Raw genomic sequence first — 26,411 nt, forward strand, 5'->3', positions numbered from 1 at the left:
ATGATAACTTTATGGGTGATCCGTGACGAACAATGCAGATAAACGCTTTCTATGTTCAACATACAGCAATAACTTGAACTACAATCACGGAAAATAAACAGAAGTTTGACTGTTCACTTTTGTGGAAATCTTGCCATTGGGCCGTCCCTTTACGTCTAGTATGCGAATACGTAGCAACCTTCTGATACAACTTATAAACAGCTCGTATTGCCCGAAAAATATTTTTTCTTACAGACCGGATTTTTTAGTGATTTGGCTTCAAATACTTTAATACTATGCGTGCGCAGCGAACCAAAAGATGGGGTTCCTTATATTACATATGACACTCAAACGACCAGTATCCAAAGGACCGATACCCTCAATATAAACCAATTCAAAGCAAACATAAAATATTTGGTATGTGTATCATCAATCATTCATATCACGGGTTGTATACTCGAACTGTATTATACCTTTTGTATATACGTCAATTTTCTCGTGAATCGCGCGTATAGTTGTGACTAGTATAATCATTATAATACACCGTATCTCGTCTGCGATCATATATTAACCCAACTCGTTGTACATGTAGATAGTTAAATATATAATTTGCTATCAAAAATAGAACTTTCCGCCCGTAATGTTTGAGCTGAAGTAACGTCATCACATATAAATATCGTCTCAGTATGGAATCCAGTCGGGCTTCCGATGTATAGAGATATTTCATTTTTGCATTATTACTTAAAAATTGCCTAAAGCAATTGATCAAAATCTTTGAAAAAAATGGAGAAGTTTGAGCAAATTTATTTTTTTATCGGTGGCCTTGATATTCACGGAGTTGTGTTTGCGTAGCCGAAGAAAAACACAAACAAATGGTACTGTTATATTCTCTTTGCAACAATTATTTAATTAATTAATTAATTAATTAATTAGATATTAATTCACGCTGTCGTTTTGCGTAAGAAAGCTCAAAAGCTGGATTAGCCCAGGAAGCTGTAATGATTAGCTAAACATGATGATAGATTGAAATCCGGATATTTCAACAGTATTGTTAAAAGAATCCAATGAAATCGACATTTAAATTCAAATATGTATAATTATAAAAACAAAAATGTAAATCGTTGCTTTTCTCCTTAGCGCGTAATAACAAACGTGTCACGGTCGTCAGTGTTTATCGCGTTCTCTGTCTACGGTTCATAAAATCAAAAGATCACAACAGTCTAGTGACGTCGATCTTGACGCTCCGATTAGACGTTATCACCATGTTATAATAGATTTTCTCACTTCAGCGCTGCGCCAGCTTTGATATCGTACGTGACAAGTAGGTGCCATGTCCGCAAGTCATGTAATGTTACTAGACATTCTAGTGTTTTATTTTTTTGTTCTTGTAAAAAGCAATTAGCGGAGTATGTAAATATGAGGCTTGTCACTACTAGCTAAGCACCCCTAACTCGCAGAAGATTGTTGGTATGAACACTCTCACTGATTGGTCAATACAACCGATACGAGTAAGCTGTCTGGTAAGTATTCCAAATACTAGTAATCGCGATGAATTTTTGTTAAAGCGGTAGGGTCCCAAGCGATGATAACAACACACGCTAAAAACGCAAAGGCTCATGAGTAGACGCTTTTTTTGTAAACAATGACACGCTATGACCGCCTGACGCATGCGCAGGTGACGACTCTCCCGCTTTAAATTAGTCCATCCTCATCCGTAACATGCAAAATTGAAAATCCAAGTTTGTACATAATAGTATTATTTGTTTGACACAAAAGAACACGGCATACTATGACGGTACAGTCAGTGGCAACGACTCTTTCACTTTTACTCATGTCATTTAAAGTGGGAGTGTCGTCACCTGCGCACGCGCGGGAATTGAGTCCCAAGCGACGATAACAATACACGCAAAAAACGAAAAAGCTCATGGGTAGGCGCTTGTTTATAAAAATGACACGCTATGGCCACCTGACGCATGTGCAGGTGACGACTCTCTCGCTTTAATTATTTTAGAATGACCGTATGATTGAGCATGAGCTTTCCTTTAAGTGGTGCAAATCCGCTTGTGTTATCAATTAATGATACGTACCAGTATGTATATGCGCATTCGCAAAATTCAGTATATTTTAATTCTTTAACATTTGAATTTGTTGTTTTAGTTAACATTTTCATATTCAGATTTTGTGTGTACTGTTTATATTTCCATTGTTTAAACACTCTGTATCTTTTTTACGTTATTTTCTAATTTTGTTTGCATTGTTTATCTTTTAATACACTTTCTTAGTTTTATTTGGACATTATGTCAGATTTATTTATGCAATTGAACTATCTTACCATTTTTTTTCCTCATTACATATTAATTTCTGTATGTCAATTTCAAGCATTTGATGAACAAATGGATCAGACATTTTACAATCCACTTCTTTGTATAACGGTTGACTTATTCCCATTTTTATGTCACCCGGATCCGTAAATCGTTTTTTTCCTAATTAGGTCCATGTTTTAACGATTTCCCCCATTACAGAACTCATTTCAAGTGCGTGTCGGCAGATTTAAATTGACGAAGCCATGGCGGCTATTAAACGAGCCATATACATGTACTTTAATTCCTGGAACCATTAATATATCAAAACAATGACAATTAAAACAGAAAGTCAAATTCTTATATCTGTGTTTGTTTTTATTACAATCATAACTGTAATATAGGGTGGCGTAGTAGTGACCTGAGCAATACAAGTCAAAGCACTAGTAAGCGTCGCGTTACTGCACTGCAGGCTGGCGTGGTAAGATGCGACGGTTGATCATGTTCGCCGTATTAACATTAGTAAAAGCGACACAATCGCGTACACGCGCGGCGCACACAACGTGTGATGGTGCATACGATACATACGATATCACGATAGTGAGCTCGGTCACGAATGCATGCTATTTCTGGTATATAATGAATGAATGGTACGTCAAACCATGCATGCACAGACTGTTTCTTTTACTCATCCTATGTATTATCCTAAATCATTGTGTTGTAGGCAATACTAGTACATTTACACCAATTAGATAAACAATGCATTTGTTGCCACTTTATGAATTATTAACCATACCTTTAAATATTAATATATGTAAATCAATAATTATGATTATACAACAATTTTTTAATGGGCAATTTTTTTATGTCAGCGAACTACCGCCGCCGAGATCTCGTTTAAAGCGAGAGAGCCACGTGACGATGATAGGAGAAAATGGAAACGCTACATGAGGGTGAAAACAAGTCTCGTGTCTCTCTCTCAACGAAATCTCGGCGGCCATTTTCGTCCAAGGTTTATAGTGGATTTCAGTGGACAGGAAGAAAAATTGTAATTTCGAAACACTGCAACATTTTCAACATTTTAGGTATTCGAATGCGTGGTGAATCCGGCTACTGCAAAACGAACGATTTCTATCCCAGCACTGTATACCACGTGTGAAAACCACGCGTATCTATCAAACCTTCGAGTATTTTTAAGCGGAAGTCGTCAGGCTACAGGGCCTCTGTTGAAGCGTCATGACAAATACTGCTAATGGTGTTTTAGTTTTTTAGTTTCCGTCGTCATCCATCATCGTGACAGAAAGAAGCTTGTTTTCTTCTGTATAACCTCGACACAGTGACGAACTCACACAAAATCTACAACAATTATGGATTTAAGAGGATGCGTACACACGACGTTACTCATACTCGCGTATCTCACATTACAAAGCAGAGATTACGTCAGTGTAAGGTTGCCCCTCCCCCTAACCACTAACATCCTGTATCCCCTATACAGTTTGGGTCAACGCAGCTGACATTTCGGATGACCAGTATCAAAATTTAATTTTTTAGTGATCATAGTCTTTTGTTCGTTTTGGAAAAGGTGAAAGTGACACGAGCGTCAATATTCGATGTGAACATAAGCTCTAAGCTCTATCAGCGCGACACCACTTCTCGACAGGTGATACTATATAACAATAGTTAAAATAAAGTCTGAACTCGGAGATCTCTCGTCACAAGATAACACTCGCTAGATGACACGCCTTTGACGTCATCGGCGATTGTTTACCGGTGATAACTGAACCCGAAATCTACACATTGCCCACCGATCACTAATTAGTATGGTCGCCATAGATACTTCAGCTGGATATTCTGCACGATAATCACAATAATAGCACTCGATGGTACTTTAAAAAAAATACTTAAAAGTACTTAAAGTAAATCAGAGAGGAATTCAAAAATAAGTATAATTTGAGTAGAAGTTAAAATGCCTGCAAATTCTTGGAATTAGTCTTGAATTCGAGGATGATGATACCGTTTCTTAGTCTATCAAGTGACGATATAAATACTAAGGAGGCTTAAGCACACTTTTTATCATGTTTCATTATAGTGCGCTTCGAATAGGAAGGAAGTATATCTCATGTTTATGTTTTTTTTCATGTTTCGCGGATTTGATCACCAAAACATATTTGTTAGTGTTCGTGCTTTGTATTGCCGACTTACCTAACCGTGTATGAAAAACAAACGAAGCACTTTATGGGACTGCGGGGGCGTATAGTTAACTACACGACGAACACACGAAGGTACTAACTTTCCTGTCCATGTATACGCAAATCAATTGATTTTGAAAATTACATATATTACATGTTTTTTTTGAGGTGACAGATCAGCCGTGAGATTCGGTATGTACACGGTCACACGCACAGCTACGTCATATTAGCGTAACGTCATTAATGTTAACGCCACTTTTATGGTTGTTACATGCGCGTAACATACTCCAATCGCAGTAGCGTACCACAAATCAGATTTTCGTGAAAAGCAAATTTGAACGAATGACCTGGCGATTGCGACGGGGCAAAGAATTATTTAAGCAAATGAGTATATGCATTCATCTCCTGAAAACGTGATAATCTTCTATTCCTGCTACCACAAAAAAAAACACAGGAGAAGCTACGTAGTCAAACATATTAGGACAACACACCAACCCCCGATCTGGATATACGGGTAATGACGCAAAACAAGTAACCTTATTTGCGTGGCGAGGATGGGTTTCACGCTCTCTGCACTCAATAATATCGGTTATAAGCCACATTTGGGAGTGCCGTGCCGTGACGTGAAGCTTAAGCGATTAGGTGTCGTACGCGAGCGTTGTTTGGAGTCACGCACCCAGTACATGTTGACTTTAATTTAGTATTTACCATTCCGTTTATTCTGTGTTTACTAACCTTACTTGCAGTCTCAATAACAGTAAACATGTCTGAGAAGTAAATGTACATTAAAAGTTACTGCTAGCATGGGAAGTAAAGCGCAGAAATATAACACCAAATACACGACATGGTACGGAAATACTATATTAAACAAAGTAAACACGAATTGCACGTGTAACTCGAACCGGTATGGGACACTATTTTGTGAGAGCACGTCTTTGTATTTCCATTTTAATATAATCAAAAACTATCTATAAAATTTGACTTACACAAGATTATTCGGGATCACTCGTGAGTTACGCGCACGTATACAAGGACTGGGAAGTGATGCAAGGATTGGTAAAATCCAGGCGAGGTACATTACACTTGCCAATGGATTTGTTTCTTTCGATAATCCATTGAGAACATTGCGTTTTAGTTACTAATTGTCTCGAAACCTTGATTTGTTATTTCATTCTAAATTTAGAGCACCAAGCTCTCGCCTCCGTCAGTTTCAAATATTTCTTATAGTAATTTGGAACATAGTACAAGTACACGTCGGAGAAAGACAAATATGATGAATTTAAGCTTGTTCGTCGTACACGGTCACATTTGACTCAGATCAACTGAAAATCGATTATTGGTAATGGAAAAAAGTAATAGCGGAAATCACGGAAACACGTGCCTTTCAATATTCTCTTGACGGCAGGAATGAAACAGCGCCACCACAAGAATATAACGCGAGACTATTCGTTTAGTTTGTTAGCTGTCTGGAATCAGGATTATATATGACTGTATTTTGAATTACTTCAAATTACAACTGCGAAATGCACTAATCGTGGATACCAATATTTTATTATATCACTAGTAAATTGTAAAATTCACTAGTAAATTGTATCATTTACTAGTAAATTGTATATAATTTACTGTAAGTACTAAAACATCCATCAATTCATGTTCATCAATTTTCATCCATCAGTCACAATTGGTCTATTGTCTCGTCAGGTGACACACAGCGAGTGGAGATTAGGTTTACACATCTCAGCCTTCGTGTACTGGCCACACCAGCGACATGAATCGTAGTGGGCATGCAGTCCCGGGTCAATTACACGCGCACATCGAACATCCGGGCATTTTCACCGCCTTGCAACCATCACAGTGAAAACAAAGGCCGAAAACTCTGAGAAAACGACACTTTAGGATGGTTGTTGAAACTCCCCTTAACAGTGTAAAAAGATTACCCTTGCGTATCCAGCATATATAAATTTAGTTGTCAGGGATAACTTTAAGTTGATTTTGTGCTGTTTAAGTTCTCGAAGTTAGCTATTTTCACCGGCTTTTCGCTCGGCGTTCCGCGTTCCTCACCAGCGCGCGCAGAGCCCATAGAAATGCTCAGCACAGTAGTGCGCGTCTTCGCAACATGGAACGTCTGGTGACGTAGCTCCGCCTCCAAGAATACGCCGCATCGACAACATGTACTTCGACCACCGCCCATTCAACCAATACAACAAATCTTAAGCAGCAGATCTTGTAAGCCACGACATGCACACGATATATTTATCTTTACTTGATTTTGATTTTATGTTGACATGAAGTTCATGTAAAAACCGACACAATTATCTCACTTTAAATCTAAAAATATTACATACTATGCCCAAGACCCCAAAATAAAGCAACATAAATGATCTCAGAGTGCAAATTGAATTAGATAGATAATTGATTGAAATTATTGTAAATTATTATACATCTGTCACCGTAACTCCATAAGTTACGTAATTTTGCGGTATTTTACAGGGTATTTTCCTCCTATCATATTAGGAAATGCGAATTCCAAATATGGAATGATTACGTGCTCAAGCGTCCTCTAATAACAAAAACAAACATGGCTGCCACCAGGGTTTGACAGGACTCCACACAAAGAAGTTCGCTAATTCTAAACTTTTTGGATTTCGGCATTCCCCATGATGCATCCTTTGAAGAAAAAGATGTATAATAATAAGGTTATTACGAGGATACATCAAAGTATGCACTCATACAGTACGCTGTCGCATGGACCTGCGCTGCGCGTTGGTCAAACTACTACTGCTGTACTGTCTTCGTGCATACTTTGAGGTATCCTCGTAACAACCTCATATTATACGAACTTCATTTTGAGTGTAATTCTGACACATCATGAATAACCTTATAGCAGTATAGTGATACAACACGTTGTACTTGCGCATTAACACGTGGTATACCCGGCTGTCGCGGTGATTTATTTCTTAAAGCGGGAGGGGTTGAGTTCCAAGCGACGATAACAACACATGCTAAAAACACAAAAGCTCACGGGCAGACGCTTGTTTGTAAACAATGACACGCTATGGTCATTTGACGCATGTGCAGGTGACTACTCTCCCGCTTTATACATACATAACCATTGCCCAAATCTCAACTATAGTATGAATCGTAGTCCGATTCGTCGTCGTAGTGACTGTCATCGTCATCGTCCACCTTTATATAGCCTTTATCAGCCTCCACAGTTTCTCCACCTTTTTCGCTTGATTTCTTTTTCCTGAAAAAACCAGTTGGTTGTTTGAATTATTGTTGAAAAAAAAGGCTGGGGCTGAATTCGCCGCGTAAACGTTTGATAGCTCATTAGAACGCCATGAACAAGAGGAACCAGCGAACAAAGTGTGCGAGCTAGAAATCACCCCCCCTCTATTCTCGCACGAAAGCTGACTGGTGGCGCTATAACTCAAAACTCTAGTCTAGTATTTAATATCGAAAATTGATCTTGAAACGGGGTTTTGAAGTAAGTACAGTTAACCCGCTGCTCACTGGTTAAAATTGACGGACTGTGTGACCTTATGTCACATTACCACGTCAGTACAAGTATACTTTGACATACGCGTATATAATGTACTTACTTGCGCAGGAAGCAACATAGGCAGCACATGACGCTGATGAAAAAAGCAACAGCGCCCCCTATACCTGCTGCGACCTTCGGGTTGGCTTGAGCTTCTTCCAACAATTTATCATGGTAACCTAATAAACGGAATGATTGGGCAATTATTAAGGCGTGGTGATTGTATCATGATATTTTTTTTGGCAAACTGACGCCATATTTTCCTATGACGTTCCTTGTCCTTATTCTCGGGAGCGAACATCAACCACAACCGGGACTGATGAGAACAACGGTCGAACAGTGTAACAAGGCTACCTCTACAAGTGCAATATATATAAACGTGGTTGTTCGGGGTTCAAGTTGTCACAAAGTTGAGTTAGTGCTGTTTTCTCAGCTTTATCACCGGCTCTTCGACCGGCGTTCCACTGTGACAGAAGCTCGCCCAGAGCCCACAGAAATACACAATCTCTTTCCCATAGTTTTTTTACATTTCACGGAATAGTACCTTTGCCTTAATTTTGTTGCAGCTGTTTTACCTAAAAACGTACTACAAAAAGTAGGAAAAAAAATGTTTGTGACAACCAAACTATTTACTAATGTCTGACTTCCATGGAAACGTAAATACGAACAATTTTAGCACAGACTATGTTGTGCAAGGTAATGTTACTGTAGTAAGATTTCGCACATGATACACTAAAACTAAGAAAAACAGCGTTCCGTTTACGAACATAGTTAGGAAAGAAATATTAAAGCGGGAGGGTCGTCACCTGGGCACGCGCGGGAATTGAGTCCCAAGTGACGATAACAACACACGCTAAAAACGCAAAGGCTCATGGGTAGACGCTTGTTTGTAAACAATGACACGCTATGGCAATCTGATGCATGCGCAGGTGACGACTCTCTCACTTTAAACACTGATTTCACTCAAATTGATTTCCGTTCTCCGTTCATCTTTCATCGTTTTCTGGTAAATATTTCAATACTATTTCTGGCTTGAAGGGATTCGATTCTCCGCGTCTAACACCCATAGGACACTAAGGTTCTAGTAAGTTTATAAAGTTAGTAATTTATTGTATAATCTAATACCTGGATAACTTTGAACTTTCCTAGCGTAAATCATGCATGTTTTAATTTAATTAATCGAAAATTTCTTTCAGATTTAGGGGAAAAAACCTGTTATTAAACCGTTTAAAGTAACCGGGTGACTTTATCACCCGAAAACATAATTTTAAAAAGTTATTCCATTATCTTACTAACATGAAAATAAAAATATCAAGGACAGGCTCTATCAAGCAATATTTCCATTACTGTGTGTGTCACAGGGTCATTTCTCGGTTAATACACTTTAATTGCTGGAGTGTACATTTTTACTGTTTAATTAGGTTTAATTAGTTTGGCCAGAGATGGCGCTGTATTTGACACTTTGATGGGTGTGACTAACCCATCCGAAAATGAAACATTCCTAAATAAGTTAACTTGTCACATGGCGTGAAACAAAGGGATCACTTCTCCCTGCTGCCTGTCACAGTTAACATCTTGAGAAGTTTGTTGCCAGTTCCTGATACTTTGGGTTGGAAACCCCATGGTCAACTACATGTGCTTCTACCAACTATAGTATTCTACATGGTGAAGTCGCCGAGTCTCCATAGCCGTGCTGCAACTTGTTTGTCAAACCGTCATCAAGACAAAATACTTAGGAGATTGTCAAACCACCATCAAGACATTAAATCGTGTGATTCAACGAACACTGTGCATGGAACTGAGTCAACTACAAAAGTAGCCTCTGACGTTGCACTGTTATTTCTACGTTACTGCGTTCGTCGTTATGGTACAGTGACTGATGTTAACAGTCTACAAGTGACAGCGTAAAACGTTATTTACTTGTATTTTCAGATTATGTTGTTTAGGGCATTAACCATGGTTATTTGCGTTTAAATGATAATGTAATTAATTATTTGTGGTCTAACTTGATGATTTGCATTACAAACATTATTTGAGATTATTCTATTATAAAGAACCCAACCACAAGGTCGGTGACAGTACTTTATTTTGGCCATTGTATTTCTGTATTACATTTGACGATTCCACCACACCATAGTACTTCACCGTATAATTTACCTTGTGACATTTTGGTGGCAGCGGTGGGATGGCATCACTCAATTAAAGTGACCATTCCTTTTGAAAAACCTGTATTGCCAGTTGTGAGAACTAGAGGGGTAATGAGCACCCGTAACCTACTTATCCCTTTAATAGTTAATATGGATTTTGATTTGACTAGAGTTAAACAATTAGGACAAGAAGATAATGATTCAACTGACTTTATAAAAGAAGAAACGAGTGGATAAATGAGAAACGGGAAAGGGAAAAAGCTGAGCGAGAGGAAAGGCATAGTAAATTAGAATTAACCAAGACATTAAAGCAGTTAGAACTGGATGTAGTAAGGAAAGAACAAGAATTAGCAAAAGAGAAAAATAACTACGCCCTTGAAAGAAAAGTGATTGAGTTGGAAACTGTGGCTTTGGAGGAAAAGAAATTAGCTTATAAAGATGCACAGAGCGAGAGAGAGGCACGAGAACAAGAGCATCAGTTTGAGTTAGACAAGTTGAAACTATCGAAAGGGGAACATTGGGAAGAAGACATGGGTGTTCACTATAGATATAGTGAAGGTATCGCCAAGGTTCCCAGTACGATTCCATTTAAAGAGGGAGATGACTTAGATGCTTACTTAGAAAGATTCGAGATTTTTGCAACTGCCCATCATTGGCCAACTGGTATGTGGGGAATTATCTTGGGGGCTTTGCTTTCGGGAAAGGCTCTAACGGTTTGCAGGACCCTTCCCAAAGACCAGTCAAGCAATTATGAGGTTATGAAATTGGCTTTGTTAAAAGCATACGACTTAGCTAGTGAGGGATTTAGAAAGAAGTTTAGACAGTGGAAGCCTAAGGGTCCTGAAACATCTAAGCAATTCATAGTTAAGTTGGGTAACTTTTTAGATAGATGGATAGAAATGGCCGGGGTTGAGAAAACATATGAATCTTTGAGAGATCTATTTCTACGTGAACAGTATTTGGCTACATGTAATCAAGAGTTAATCATGTTTTTGTTTGAGCATGTACCCAAGGACATTAATGAAATGGGGGACCTGGCTGAAAGGTTTTTTGAGGCTAGACGTTATAGTGGGCCCCAACACTTTAACCAGCCTAAAGCCAATGCTAATCAGAACACTAATAAGCATCAATACAAATATATCTATACATTATTTACATTGCGTATTTTGGGGTAAAGAACCAAACCACAAGGTCGGTGACAGTACTTTATTTTGGCCATTGTATTTCTGTATTACGTTTGGCGATTCCACCACACCATAGTACTTCACCGTATAATTTACGATATATGTCCGTGCTTCACGGAGATGTTTCGAAAATGGAAAAAAATATATTTTTGTCTACTGAACATTGTTCGAGAGAATCTCAACAACTACCTCAAAGTAAGGTTTTGTGAGTTTTCAACCGTTGTTTTTACCGGATGAGGTTGCCAAGCAACGAAAATGCTTGGATGATTGCCCTCTGGCCATGACTTGGCCAGGCTAGTTGCCATGGTTCAAAACGTCGATATCGTTTTGATATGTAGTCGTTCATCAAGAACATTATCTGTTGTCGATTTGAACAACATATCTCAATCATACGTCATTTTGACGTTACAGAATCACTCAATCACTAGGGGGTGCTACTTCCCATAATGCACTGTTTTCTACCAGACACTTATCATCAATCGTTATTTGTCAGAAATTCAGCTGCCAGTTATGAGCTACCAGCACTGGGTGGTTAGGTCACAGCACATGTGCACTGCCCAGTAAATATAACAGTCGCGTCTTTTACACGTGTTAATGAAGACAGTACAAATTCAGACAGTGAGACTCCTCCTTACCTTTCGGCGGCAAAACTGAAAAATAAAATAAACATTAAAAAAGTGATCAGCATGTATTTTTTTAACTCAATAAAACAGGCATAACGAAAAGCAATCACGACAATGAGCATGCGCAATATCGGACATCTATATTCATTTTTAACTTGTATGACGAGTACACCGCCTAGTTGTCTCAGTCCTGTCTGTCTCAGATTGCGTGTATTACGCTGCTACCGTGACTACAATTAAATACACATTGCAAATAACACCTAAAGTTGAACAATACCGTACGCTATTGTGTTTTTTGGAATTGTTTTCACTTTTCGCATATCATCTCGTCTTGTTTCAAAACAAAGAAGCGTGATGCACCATGGGAGTGCCAACTCAGCTGAACATGGATGAAGGCATGGCCCTTTACTAGAAACAGATTCAATGCATTTTTTCCATTTCTTCCATTGTAAAATTGTTAAATCGCCAACTTTCTCTGAATGAATTGTGTTTAATAATTGAAATGATTAATAATCGGCAACTTTCTCTGAATGAATTGTGTTTAATAATTGAAATGATTAATAATCGCCAACTTTCTCTGAATGAATTGTGTTTAATAATTGAAATGATTAATAATCGCCAACTTTCTCTGAATGAATTGTGTTTAATAATTGAAATGATTAATAATCGGCAACTTTCTCTGAATGAATTGTGTTTAATAATTGAAATGATTAATAATCGCCAACTTTCTCTGAATGAATTGTGTTTAATAATTGAAATGATTAATAATCGCCAACTTTCTCTGAATGAATTGTGTTTAATAATTGAAATGATTAATAATCGCCAACTTTCTCTGAATGAATTGTGTTTAATAATTGAAATGATTAATAATCGCCAACTTTCTCTGAATGAATTGTGTTTAATAATTGAAATGATTAATAATCGCCAACTTTCTCTGAATGAATTGTGTTTAATAATTGAAATGATTAATAATCGCCAACTTTCTCTGAATGAATTGTGTTTAATAATTGAAATGATTAATAATCGCCAACTTTCTCTGAATGAATTGTGTTTAATAATTGAAATGATTAATAATCGCCAACTTTCTCTGAATGAATTGTGTTTAATAATTGAAATGATTAATAATCGCCAACTTTCTCTGAATGAATTGTGTTTAATAATTGAAATGATTAATAATCGCCAACTTTCTCTGAATGAATTGTGTTTAATAATTGAAATGATTAATAATCGCCAACTTTCTCTGAATGAATTGTGTTTAATAATTGAAATGATTAATAATCGCCAACTTTCTCTGAATGAATTGTGTTTAATAATTGAAATGATTAATAATCGCCAACTTTCTCTGAATGAATTGTGTTTAATAATTGAAATGATTAATAATCGCCAACTTTCTCTGAATGAATTGTGTTTAATAATTGAAATGATTAATAATCGGCAACTTTCTCTGAATGAATTGTGTTTAATAATTGAAATGATTAATAATCGGCAACTTTCTCTGAATGAATTGTGTTTAATAATTGAAATGATTAATAATCGCCAACTTTCTCTGAATGAATTGTGTTTAATAATTGAAATGATTAATAATCGGCAACTTTCTCTGAATGAATTGTGTTTAATAATTGAAATGATTAATAATCGGCAACTTTCCCAATTTTCGTTCAAACTACGAATTAATGTAGATCTGTACCTTTTACATTCACCGCGTTCGTAACCCACTTCCGGTTCGTTGCGTCGTGTTGTATGAGACAGGTCCAGTGACCTTCAAGTTCTTTGCTTACATTTGGGATGAACTCAACGTTAACCTATGGGGCAAACAACGTGCATAAGTCAGCTGTTTTTGAAAGGAATGTGTGGCAAATGAACAGTGGTTTAATGCGTGGAAGTCGTCACCTGCGCATGTGTCAAATGGCCATAGCGTGTCATTGTTTACAAGCGTCTACCCATGAGCCTTTGCATTTTAGCTTGTGTTGTTATCATCGCTTGAGACTCAATTCCTGCGCGTACGTAGGTGACGGCCCTCTCGCTTTTAATAAATAACATTTATTCATACATAGAGCAACCTCATCAATTGCAGTATTATCTCCCTCAACTGACATTTGATCCTTCCCTCCATTTTGTTTTCTTTCTGTGTACAATTGGACTAGACTGCTGGGGGATGTGATATGGAGCAATGGAGAGTAAAGAGATTCTCGGACGACTCTTTTTGTGAATCACTAGTATCCACACCCACTGTATAGTGGTGGCTTGATGGCTTCCCCTGTCAATAGTTTCCACTCTGTTCCCTCGCCACAGAACATGGTACAATAATTAATTCTGTACAGATCTGCATAACATTCCACATTATTTCCCACGAGTTCGAATAAACACTGATAAATATGAAAGAACTTACAACCTGAGGTTCAATTGAGCCGAAGTTCTTGAAGACTTCACCGTTTTTAATCCAAGTCTGAACGCATCCGCGGAAAAGTAGTCCCAGCACTTTTCCATTACAGATTAACTCGAGATCAGCGCCCTCACGGACAGTGATAGCAGGTAGATTTGATGACACTGGAAGTGAACAGAGAGGAGGCCGGTGGGCAAAGTTAAAACAAATATGTGTAAAGTATCATTGTTTTCGATTTCCGTGTGTTACGCTGCGTTTCTTCACCGTTAGCCAAGTGCATTTGGCTAGTTCATTTTCAGGCAGGAATATATGTCCTTTTCTCGTGTGATTATACTTTTTTGATTAAATTTTTGACCCGTATTGTGTGTGAAGACTGATGCTAATTCCAAATCTTCTCTCTGGCTGACGGTTATTTTCCAATTTGGCATCCTCACTGGTCAGACCTAATTATCCTGAAGATGCAGTAACAGGAATAACTAACTTTTCAGTGGTAGCCTGATGTATTTTAAAAATCGACCACGTGACAGGCGAGGTCGGAGCGATTGCATACTGATCAGTTATCAGTCTGAGTAAATCACGTGACTGAATCATCTAAATCTTGCTGGCAACGTGGATTGGAGTAATTTTAAACCTGATTTTGATTCTAATAAAAGTGTATGATTCATCGGAAAAAATAATATTTTGGATTCAAACATAACAGTTGCCGATCAGTGATGGACGATATTTCCTTGGCAGTCCTGAAATCCTATCATGCATCACTGTTCTCAAATACTCGATAATGTTCGTTGATCTTTAAAAAAAACAATTTTGACGCGGTTTTATTGCGAATAACTGTAACTTTCAATATGTTGCATGTTTTTTTGGTTTTACGGAGGTACTATCTCTATGGGGGACGGGTCGATGTACATTGTTTCACTTACAGGAATGTACAGTTTAAGCAGATATTAAAACTATAATAGCTTTGGTTGCTTGCCAATTTATTCTGTATTGTCAGCGTCCATGTTAAATTAAAATATCCGTAAAAGGGAAAATGTGTTTGACATTCATGCACAGTATGTTGATTTGCATAATCTAGTCTAAAACGTATTGGCAACTGTACATTTGCAACATCCATACATTTTCGGGTGACAAAATACAAGTGATCTATTCAAATTGTGGAAACGTGAGGTAAATCATGCACATAAATCTGTAGCACATGCTCTCGCCTGTAGCAATCAGGGAACTCGAAACTGTGGCAGACAATACAGTTTGAACGCCCTCTACGACCATATGAAATGAGTATGACAGTTTTCCTTGCAAGACAAAATTAAAGGCACACCTGCTAGAGAGTAGAACGTTGCCACCACGGTGTCGGCGCCACCAAAATCTAATCTACATATGTATACGCCACTGTCTTCTGCGTGCACACTCTTAAACGCTGCAAATAAAAAAAAAATAATAAAAAATATAGCATTCATAATTTTCAATGAGAGTGATAAATAAGATTGAAATAATAACCCAAAAACATCATTATAAATAATAACAATAAATATGACGTCATACTTGTCGGAAATGCGGTCCACAAAAGTGATGTAATGTTATTTACTTCTTGTTACGAGTACGTACTTGTCCACGCCCAATGTAATGCCCAATAATCTAGGATGAGTTGGACTAATAAAGTGTAACAAGTAATTAAATGAATTAACCGAAAAAAAATTCCACCGTTCAGTCACATCCTATTGCAATTTTCTCCTCGGATAACATTTAAGCAATCGGGCGTTAGTGGCGTTGTTGTAATAATGATATTATGAGAGACTGAACTCACTGAGTGCTCCCCGATCTAGCCATATTTTAGTACCATCCACTGTGATTGGCTCATCGTTTTTTTCCCAGCTTGTGAGGGCTTCTGGGTATACGTTTTGTATATCTTCCATCTTATCGCACGGCATACTGACAACCTGTCCTTCAGTCGTTTCAATGCGGTTTTCAATTTCTATAACAACAGAATAATATTCAAATAAAGGCTGAAGAAAGTGGGGGAAATAATAGTAGTAACAATGTCATCTCTCATAGTTCAGTACGCCAAGCTGATTGGATAAAAGCCAGTCACGTGGTAAAATAATATCTTAAGGTAGAAGCCTACTCATAAATTAAATCAAAGAAAGCTTAGAAAGAACTCCCATGTGCTGAGAGTATTGGAGACACATTAAATATAATTCGAAATTACTTAGCTGAAAACTAATTATGCAAATCAGAAAATTAATATGACCAGATTTGAGTGTAAAACTAATGAGGTCTGCGCAATGTAACAGAAAATCTATGTCTCCAAGTTTAATTGAAATGTGATTAGAACCAAAAAATTATGAATTATTATGCTTATTAGGGAATTAATATGAACAGATTTTTACCCCCAACTAATTAGGTTTGTACATTGTCCTAGAGCATCTTTGTACTAAGTTTCATTGAAATGGAATAATTAGTACCGTGAAAACTCCAAAATTTCGACCCCTCTAAAAATTCGATCGCCTATTTGTTTGCCAGGTTTCGGTGTTTTATTTACCTCCAAATTTTCGACTCCACTAAAAATTGCCGACTCATTCTTATTCGAAAATTGCAACCAGTTTTAGTTTTCCCCCAAACGAAAAAAAAAACGATGTGAGCGTTCAAACGGGACCTTCCTCGAAGGCATGAATCCGGGTTTCTGATTGACTGAGAGATTTTTATTTTATTGGTAACGAAAATATATTCTAAATAAACGAAGTTTCAAATAAAAACGAACATAAAAATCTCGGCATGCTGCGTTTCTGAATTGTTGATTATTACTGTACTCAGTAGTGATTATAATAATATACACAAAATAAATTTGTTGTATGGTTATGAAATACAAATAAAAGTCAACTTAGTTTCATCGTAAGCGAATGATTCCGGTCTCGTATAAACGTTTGATGCTGTAGGATATCCGCCATGTTCTCTTAGGTCAAATCGCTAATTAACCAATCAAAAAGCTGGATGATGCCAACGTGTTCAAATTACCATAGCTTATTTAAATATGTTAATGTTATTGAACGCAATGTGGAAGAGATTGATGTTGTAGTACGATATTTTGGCTTGGATTTTGATGCGAAAACGGCATGATTTTTTTTAAATAAAAAAATTAGTTGTTTTTAAAAAATAAACTGGTCATCTGAAGAATAATTTAACATTGTTCACAGTGATAACAGCTCATTCTCGAAAGGAAGCTTACCCGCTCACGCTAGTCACGATAAAAATCATACACGTGTACTCTTGAATAGACAGACGTCAATGACTACGGTAAAACTTACTCTATTTTAGCTGGCAGGATTGATTGAAATGTCTGAAAAATGACGCCAAAATACACCTTAAAAGTCCCATTTTATTTTCTTAAATCCCATTTTATTTTTTAATCCAAGGGCGAATTTACGGCAGAATTTGGTCCCTCAAATAAGGGACACGTGAGCTTTGATTCTAACCGGATACATTGCACTGGGTCGAGGAGATAGTTTACTAAACTTCCATGTATCTTTTGTCCAATGGGTACCTGTACTTCGAACATTCGCAAGTTTTCCTAGGTAGTGCGAGACAGCTTTGTCTTTTGACCTATTAGTTTTGTGCTGACCTCTTCTCCGCGTCTTGATGTTTTGTTTTGCTTGTCATAATACTCACTGATTGATGACTTTGTTTAGATTTTGAGTTACAACTCGGCCACGACCTTTGCTTTTACCGTGAAACATGAGGAAGTTTACGTCAATTGACGGACATTGCATTTTTTAAAAACTAATGAAGCACACTGTCTATCATCCCAATTTTTTCATTTGCTGATTTCTATTCTGAAAAATTCGACCGTCCGAAAATGCACCTTAATTTTGACTCTAAAAACACGTCACATTTCTAACACCAATTATTTAAAACCGGTCGAAATTTTGGAGTTTTTACGGTACTTTAGATATCAGTGTGAAAGCTTATAATTGGTTAATTATGCAAATTAGGTAATTAATATGTACAGATTTTAACCCACAATTATTCAGGTCTGTCTATTGTCCTACAGCATCCATGTACATTCATTGATATGTGATGTTTAGTACCTGAGATATCAGTGTGAAAGTTGGTTAATTATGCAAATTAGGTGATTAATATGCACAAATATTTACTGGAAACTAATTGGGTCTGCATAATTCTAGATTCATTGAAATGTGATGATTAGTACTTTAGATATCAGTAGAAAAGCTGAAAATTAATTATGCAAATTAGGTAATTAATATGCACAATTATTTACCCTAAAACTAATCAGGTCTCTGCATAGTCCTCAAGGATCTATGTACCAAGTTTCATTGAAATGCGATGATTAGTACTTGAAATACCCGTGGAAAAGCTGAAAATTAACTAATTATGCAAATTAGGTGATTAATATGCACAAATATTTATCGAAAACAATCAATCTCTGCATAGTCCTTGAGTATGTAAGTACCAAGTTTCATTGAAATGTAATGCTAACTACTTATATCAAATGCTGAAAATTAATTAATTATGCAAATTAGGTAATTAATATGTACTGATATTACCATAAAAACTATCAGGTCTGTGCAGTGTCGTATGACATCTATGTACCAAGTTTCATTGAAATGTGATGATTAGTACTCGAGATATCAGTGAAAAAACCGAAAATTGACTAATCATTATGCAAATTAGGTAATTAGTATCCACGGATTATTACCAAAAACTAATCAAAACCTAGCATTAGTTCAGAGCATCTATGTACCAAGTTTCATCAAAATCCAATGAGTGGTTGTTTAGATATCAGTGGAACAGTCATGGAACCACTAAAAAAATAGCTAATTATCATGCAAATTAGGTAATTAATATGCACAGATTTTTACCAAAAATTAATCAAATCTGCGCATATGTTCAGAGCATCTATGTACCAAGTTTCATCAAAATCCAATGAGTGGTTCTTTAGATATCAGTGGAACAGTCATAGAACAGCTAAAAATTAGCTAATTATCATGCAAATTAGGTAATTAACGAGCATGGATTTTTACCAAAACCTAATCAAATCTGCGCATTGGCCCAGAGCATCTATGCACCAAGTTTCATCAAAAACCGATGTATGGTTCTTGAGATAGCAGTGGAACAGTCGGACACACATACACACATACACACACACATACACACATACACACATACAGACACACTAACTGCAAAGACTCCCATTTTGTGCTTCGCACATGGGAGTCAAAAACCCAGAATTTATTCATTTTGCAATAAATTGTACTCCAAGGCAATATAAGGATATTGACCTAAAAAAAGTTGGGGGTCACCAGCCTTTTTTTCGAGAAATTAATGGTTGTATTTTAGTGGAAAGTCGCCATTTTGACACTATTATAACACTTTTACCACAGGTTCCTATGGCAGAGATATTATGCAATATCTCAAAATCTAGCCTGGTGACATAGACTGAAAAAATCATATATTGTTAATGATGGAGTACCTTTTGTTGTTCTGAATTATTAAAAAAATCTGGGTTTTAAAAAGTGTCAAAAAATCCATTTTTTCTTTAACATTATGTTCTATGGAATTGTTCTAAAAATAGCAATTTTTAAGAAATATTGGAACACGTTTCTCAAAAAGCATAACTGTAACACACGAAATAATGCTATTTCATTATACCATGGAACATTAGCTTCATGATTGTACATAATAAACTAATGAACATTGTCATGCGATTTATGACCAATTTTGTCAAAAATTTTGACTAGGCTTCTACCTTAATATAACACTCAGGTTATGAAAATCACTCCAATGGCGTTTGCAAGAACCACGCAAACAAACCATGTTCGATGGTGAGATAGTAAACTTCGGGATATTCGAATATTTTAAGTGTGACTGACCTCTAGTTGCAGTTAATGATGGTGTAATGTTCATTTCTGCGCATGCGTATATATTGGAAAATGTACAGAACGCAAATGTGCATGCCCGTAGTTTCAGGCTGGGCATCGTGCGGAAATACATACTGATGGCGAAGCTAGTAAACAAGTGAGGAGTTAGTGCAGCTATTGAACTAAAAAAAATCGTGTAGCCAACAATGTTGTGTGCTATAAAAAATGTATTACGTATGGCGTATGAAATCCATCGCATGAATTACATGCTGTGTTTTTTAAAACATCATATTCCACTCAACACACGATAAATTAAATTTGACACTGACCTTCAAGATTTTCTGTGAGCATCGATTTCACATCTAAAGAAAAAAAATTGATTGACATCATAAATAACGAGAATCCTTCAGAATATAACCCAGTGGGCTGGGTGACCTAGTGACCCGGCCTAGTGATATACCGTGTTTAGATGATCCCATACCAACATTCGCCAAAAAAAAAATCGCTTTTCACACGATCATACCAAGTTATGTCATTTATTCATTCATTCTGTTGTATTTTAAATTTAGTGATTTCGTGGTAAAATCACAATTTATTATAGCTTTTCATTTATTTGTTACTATTCATATGTAATTATAGTACACTGTATTTCCAATGAATAGATTCCAAAAAAAACAACGTGAAATACATTTTCGTCACTTTACGATTTATGGCATGCCTTAAAGGGAAAGTCAAGGCTAACAACATAATACTCCCAGATAAAAGAGCTCGGCAAATGCAATTTACAGTTTTTGTATATCACTTTTCATTCTCTAGACATTTAACTTGTCATCAATTTATGTAGTCCGCCATCTTGATTCTTCAGCAAAGGATTGTGGGTAAAGTGTGACATCATAATATCTGTTGTCAGAAATTGAAAAAGTGATTCAAAGAAAGGGCGGTTATTTGCATTGTAGGTCTACTGATCCAGTCATAGTTGTTTTCCCATAATGCATTGAATGCTTAGCTGTCTATTGATTCCTACCAGGCGGGAGAGTCGGCAACGGACAGTCTTCCAATATACAATTCCCACTCTCTTCTGCTTGCCCTTGACAGTCGAGTCCCCCATGTTGCGGCGGAGTACACGTCCGTGACCTATGACCTGTACCCTCGACCCCGCACGTGGCAGTGCAGTCTTGCCAATCTTGCCACTGCGTCCAGGTGCCGTTTACTGGACACGGGACACGCGTCGTGCAGGGTCGAGTTATCGTGTCCCGTCCTACGCAGTCTGTCGGAAAGGAAACGTAAATTCGTGTGAATACATGACTTGTAAACGACATATGGGTTTTACCGTGGAAACAAAATGCTACTTACTGCCTGTCACACTGGGTTAATCTGCCGTGTTGCTTAAAGCGGGAGGGTCGTCACTTGCGCATACGCGGAAATTGAGTACCAAGCGACGATAACAACACATGCTAAAACGCAAATGCACATGGGTAGATGCTTGTTTGTAAACAATGACACGCTATGGCCATCGGACGCCTGCGCAGGTGACGACTCCCCTGCTTTTTAATATGCATTGTGAAGAATGGTACAGCACCTGGGACAACACTATAAATGGTTATTTGTAAATAACTTGAAGTAATAAATACACCATAAGCAACATAGGAAGAGCATATACACCTTTACAATAATCGCTAGATGGCGCCTTATAGAAGGAGTGATTTTTTTTATTGGGACCCCGAAGTACTTTGCTGAGTTGAGTGGTAGCAGTGGTTTGATTTGTCGGTGTGATTTGACCTTACCTGCACCAACTCCAGCAGGTGCCGGGTTTGTACATTGCCGTTTCCGTTTCTGAACTCCATTGTCGCAGGTGACAGTGCATGGCTGCCAGAAGGTCCAAACACTCCAACCGCCGTCCCCTACAGGCAAGAGAGAAAAACAAAAACAAATGTTATTGGGAACTGCCTGAATATGGTTATACCGTAGTGGCGCACTGTTCCCATACTGACATCGGCCAAATTGGGAGATAAGAAGTCTACACAAAGAAAGGATCATGCTAAGTTCGGACGACACATCTAAAAGAATGTTCCCATCCCCGGAGATCTAGAGTATTCCAGGGGAGGGCAATTTGGACTTTCCTTAAGGATGGATAATAATTCAACCTTACTTGGAGGGCATAATGTATGCCTTGATGGGTCCATGCAGTTCGCTACTCTAATACTATCACCAATACACGGCAATCCGTAACCTAAGCACTCCCTTTTCTTCTCTCGCTGAGGCTGGTCACAAGTCTTTGTGCACTGCGTAAACGGGGTCCATTCGCCCCATTCTGCAAAGAAGTGCAAAACAACAGTGTATGCTATTGGGGACTATCGTCGTTGACGCGCGGCGGAGAGCCTTTGCGATCGGAAGCAGAACTAAAAAAATAGTTCGACACAAGCATGAGGGAGTGTGTGTTATGATTCAAGCACACGCATGTGAGATCCTGCGATTCATTGGAACTGTTGTTCGATGACGTGATACAAATACGACGTTGTGATATGTTGTATTATGTGGTATATCGCCATATTAGTATCTTGCGATATGTTGCGATATATTGATGTTGTGCTGTATTTGTATTGTGTGAAATAGTAATATATTGTGATATGGAAAATATTGTTGACATTGCGTGATAAATACGTCACAAAATGACATTATGAAGAATAGACAGATACCTTTATAACATGTTCCTTCGCATCCTTGAGTTTCTTCGCCTAACCCCGGACACGTATAGCCTACCAATGGTAAAGGATTGTCGCACGCTCTCTTCCTAGTTGCCATGACACCTTCCACACAATCTTGATCACAAGCCCACGAGCCCCACTCACTCCAACCGCCATACTTGTCTGTTCGTTGCAATATAAAACTAAGTGAGGCAACGTTATCGACACGACAAATCCATTTCATTTATAAATTGTGAATTTCAAATTGAACGAATGTTTTCTATTGACCCGTGGAATAACATTGAAACCATCAAAATGACATCATTGTGCACTGCGCTCGTTGATTGGCTGGATAATTCAACTATCATTGAAATTCATGACTATGAAAAAAAAAGTTATTCGGTGGCTGTGCCGATAGCAAATATTCGACTATAAGAAAATTACCCGTAAAGCGACACAGTTGTCTCACCTGGTCGTAGTCGACATGGGTCCCGCGTGTAAATTAAATTACCCGAATATAGACCGCGCACTGCATGCATATAGTGACTACTATTTATACCCGAATATCACATGGTTGAGTAAAGTAATAATTGCGATTGTCTGACAGTTTTAATAGAGAATTATAGCGAACTCTAACATGTGTATATTAGTATATAGAAGAATATGGAAGAAATCTATATACCCTAAAAGTTTGAAAATGGTGCAACTCCGGTGAATGGGCGCCGCCATTTAAGTTGTTTGTTGTTTTACAAATTATGCCAAGCGAAACAACGCATTCATGATACAAAGTTTTCAGAATGTTGTTCAATGATAAGGCAATCGTTTTCTGGCAACGGACTGAAGATAATTTTACTATGAATAGTTGAAACACGAATGGTGCGTGGCACGATCTTGAATCCCGCTCAACTCACGCGTGAACTAATACCTCGATCTTCACAGTTCACGCGCTTCGACTTCTATGCTTACATCAGTTCTATTTTTAGTAATCTGCTCGGCTGCGCTCGCTCGCCAAGCATTACCTGCTACATATTAAAAAATACATCTTACCTGGATTTGGAGCTTCTGTGTTACAAAAAGGCAAAAATGGAAAAGAAAAAGAACATTAGTTCATCACGAGGTGAAACGGGATAAAATTATATAATATGTGAGTGCGGCAATAGAATGAGTGCGCATTTTAACTATAAACACAGCGATGATTTTAGGCCATTGAGAAAAAAACGTACGTACCCGCACAAGGAACTTCACAGTCCTTGTTTTCCATATCGATGGTATTAGCCGACCCGGGACATCTTGAACGGCCTACTACCTGTTGCGTTCTAGGGTCTATAATATCTCGCTGCGGACAAGTTCGACTACGGAAAGTAGTGCCTGATCCACACAGACCCTTTAGATTGCATTGCCGCCAACTGTCCCACTCCCCCCATGTATCGAGATAGTTTCCTGATAAAAAAAGAACACAATATCACAATAGTTATACTGCAAACAAGTTTATAATTATCGTGCTTTTCCTCTTCGTTTTTTGAGGACAATTTGTCGCGCTGCGGGCGTTGTGTTATGATTATCTGCAATGGTGACTCAATTTGAGCAGTCAGTATGCAAATGAGTCACGTCCACATCCGTTATTCTGATAAATTACTCTTTCTTGTTTGTTTCGGAAGAGCGGTTCACATCATACCAAAGTGGCCCGCGCATAAATAACATTCAAATTTGAAGGGGTTCTGGAAAGAGGTTAAAAACTTACTTACTGGAGACGATGCACCCCCTAACTTCGTGGAATAAAATGGCAAAGTATGAAAATAAAGTTCGGACAATTTATCGCAAATCGCCATTTGATACGCCGAAAAAACTGTCAGCATACAAGCTTCTCTCTGATTGGTCTGACTATTTGGTGTTAGAATTGGATAGCCAATCAGACACAATATTTTAATAAGTAGCTTTGTATTGACTCGAATTTACAGTATATGTGACCAATAATTTGAAACTGTTGCGAATCCATGAATCTGCCAGTGGGCAATAGGTGATTTTGCGTTCACTGCGAGATCTCGCGTAATGCGTGTAAGGCGCGGACCACAAACATCAAACGATTTCATTTATTTTATTGTTCACTGTCGAAATGCTGCGTTACTTTATCAAAATTAACCTTCATCAAATCTGCATGGCACTTTATTAGGCGTAGAAATACCCAGTAAGTACTCTTGCGTTTGTCGAATCCCACACGATGTTTTGACGTATCTACGACGCTATTCGACATTCGATTTACGCATAACGCGGATCTCGCAGTGAACGGAAAATGGTCTATTGATGCGATAGTCCAGCACGTTTTTTTGATTGAGCACCTCCTTGCCTTCTTCTAAAGTAGACGATCCACGAGACTTTGCAAACATTTTGAATTAAGTTGTTAAACTTACCACTTCCGTGACACGCAGTGTTGTAACAAGGTTTGTTCTCGTCCGCACTTCCTCCCAGTACTCGACAGCTATTCACAGAGACCACGCTGTTACCTTGTGAATGCCTTCGATAACACGCCCTGGATCGTCTCGACATACCAGACGGGGAGCTGCATTCTCTTGTACAAGCAGCCCAAAACTGCCACTCTCCCCACATAGCTTTTAATAGAACAATAAATGAATATACTTTAAGGTGAAAGTCTACTCATGCATGCAAATACCCAGTATTTGTTCATTTTGCAATAACTTGTACTCCCGGGCAATATTAAATTAATGAATTTGTGTTGACCAGCCGAATTTCCGAAAAAATGTTGGTTGTATTTTTTTTAGTGAATAGTATGATGACACCTTTGTCATTCATATGGCAGAGATATGCGATATCTCAAATTGTAGACTGATGACTTAGGCTGGAAAATCATATATAGTAAATGGTGGAGTACTTTTTGTTGTCCTGAATTATTTCAAAAATCTGTCAAGAATTGTTCTAAAAAAGTGTCAAAAAATGTTCTAAAAATAGTGATTTTTGAAAAATCTGTCGAAGAATGTTCTAAAAATAGCGGTTTAAAAGTTTCTCAAAATACGTGACTGTTTCACACAAAAGATGGATATTTTATTGTGTCATGTGACAATAGCTGTATAATTTTACATAATAAACCAGTGATCATTGTTATGCAATTCATGACCAACTTTCTCAATAAGGCCAAAAAAAAAAACTTATGTTGCCCGCGGCTCTCAAGTCGGAAAATTGAAAAATTGGGTCGGTTGGTAGGATTTTTTTTTTGAACTTAATTTAAAATTTAATAGTTGATCCAGCTTTTGCTGTCATGCACACAGCAAAGGTGTTCGCCATGTTCGCTACCGCTGTACACATGTACATACACACGATGACAAACCCGAAAGTGAGAATACTGACAGCGCTAAAACAATGTGCAAAAGCCGTCGTTTTGTTTGTGATGTAAGCGGATGAGAGTTTTAATATAAAATGTCTGTTTTGTAAATTCAATAAAATTTTGTGCATTTCATGTTTTAAAAATTATATTTTCCACAACAAACGTATTGTT

The 26,411-nt window shown here is 37.6% G+C and overlaps 2 long non-coding RNA genes across 2 annotated transcripts; both read right to left on the reverse strand.

Annotated features, from left to right (window-relative positions):
* Positions 1-8,066: 8,066 nt before the first annotated feature.
* On the reverse strand, positions 8,067-13,683 carry LOC144343206 (uncharacterized). The gene is made up of 3 exons (XR_013418908.1): positions 13,651-13,683; positions 11,976-11,990; positions 8,067-8,188 (listed from the first exon to the last, which is right to left on the reverse strand). It is a non-coding gene; the product is annotated as an uncharacterized LOC144343206 (long non-coding RNA).
* Positions 13,684-16,206: 2,523 nt separating this feature from the next.
* On the reverse strand, positions 16,207-21,330 carry LOC144343207 (uncharacterized). The gene is made up of 3 exons (XR_013418909.1): positions 21,244-21,330; positions 20,549-20,581; positions 16,207-16,318 (listed from the first exon to the last, which is right to left on the reverse strand). It is a non-coding gene; the product is annotated as an uncharacterized LOC144343207 (long non-coding RNA).
* Between the last annotated feature and the right edge of the window lie 5,081 nt (positions 21,331-26,411).

The sequence above is a fragment of the Saccoglossus kowalevskii genome, chromosome 21 (assembly GCF_978046115.1).
Source record: "Saccoglossus kowalevskii chromosome 21, keSacKowa6.1, whole genome shotgun sequence".
Taxonomy (NCBI): domain Eukaryota; kingdom Metazoa; phylum Hemichordata; class Enteropneusta; family Harrimaniidae; genus Saccoglossus; species Saccoglossus kowalevskii.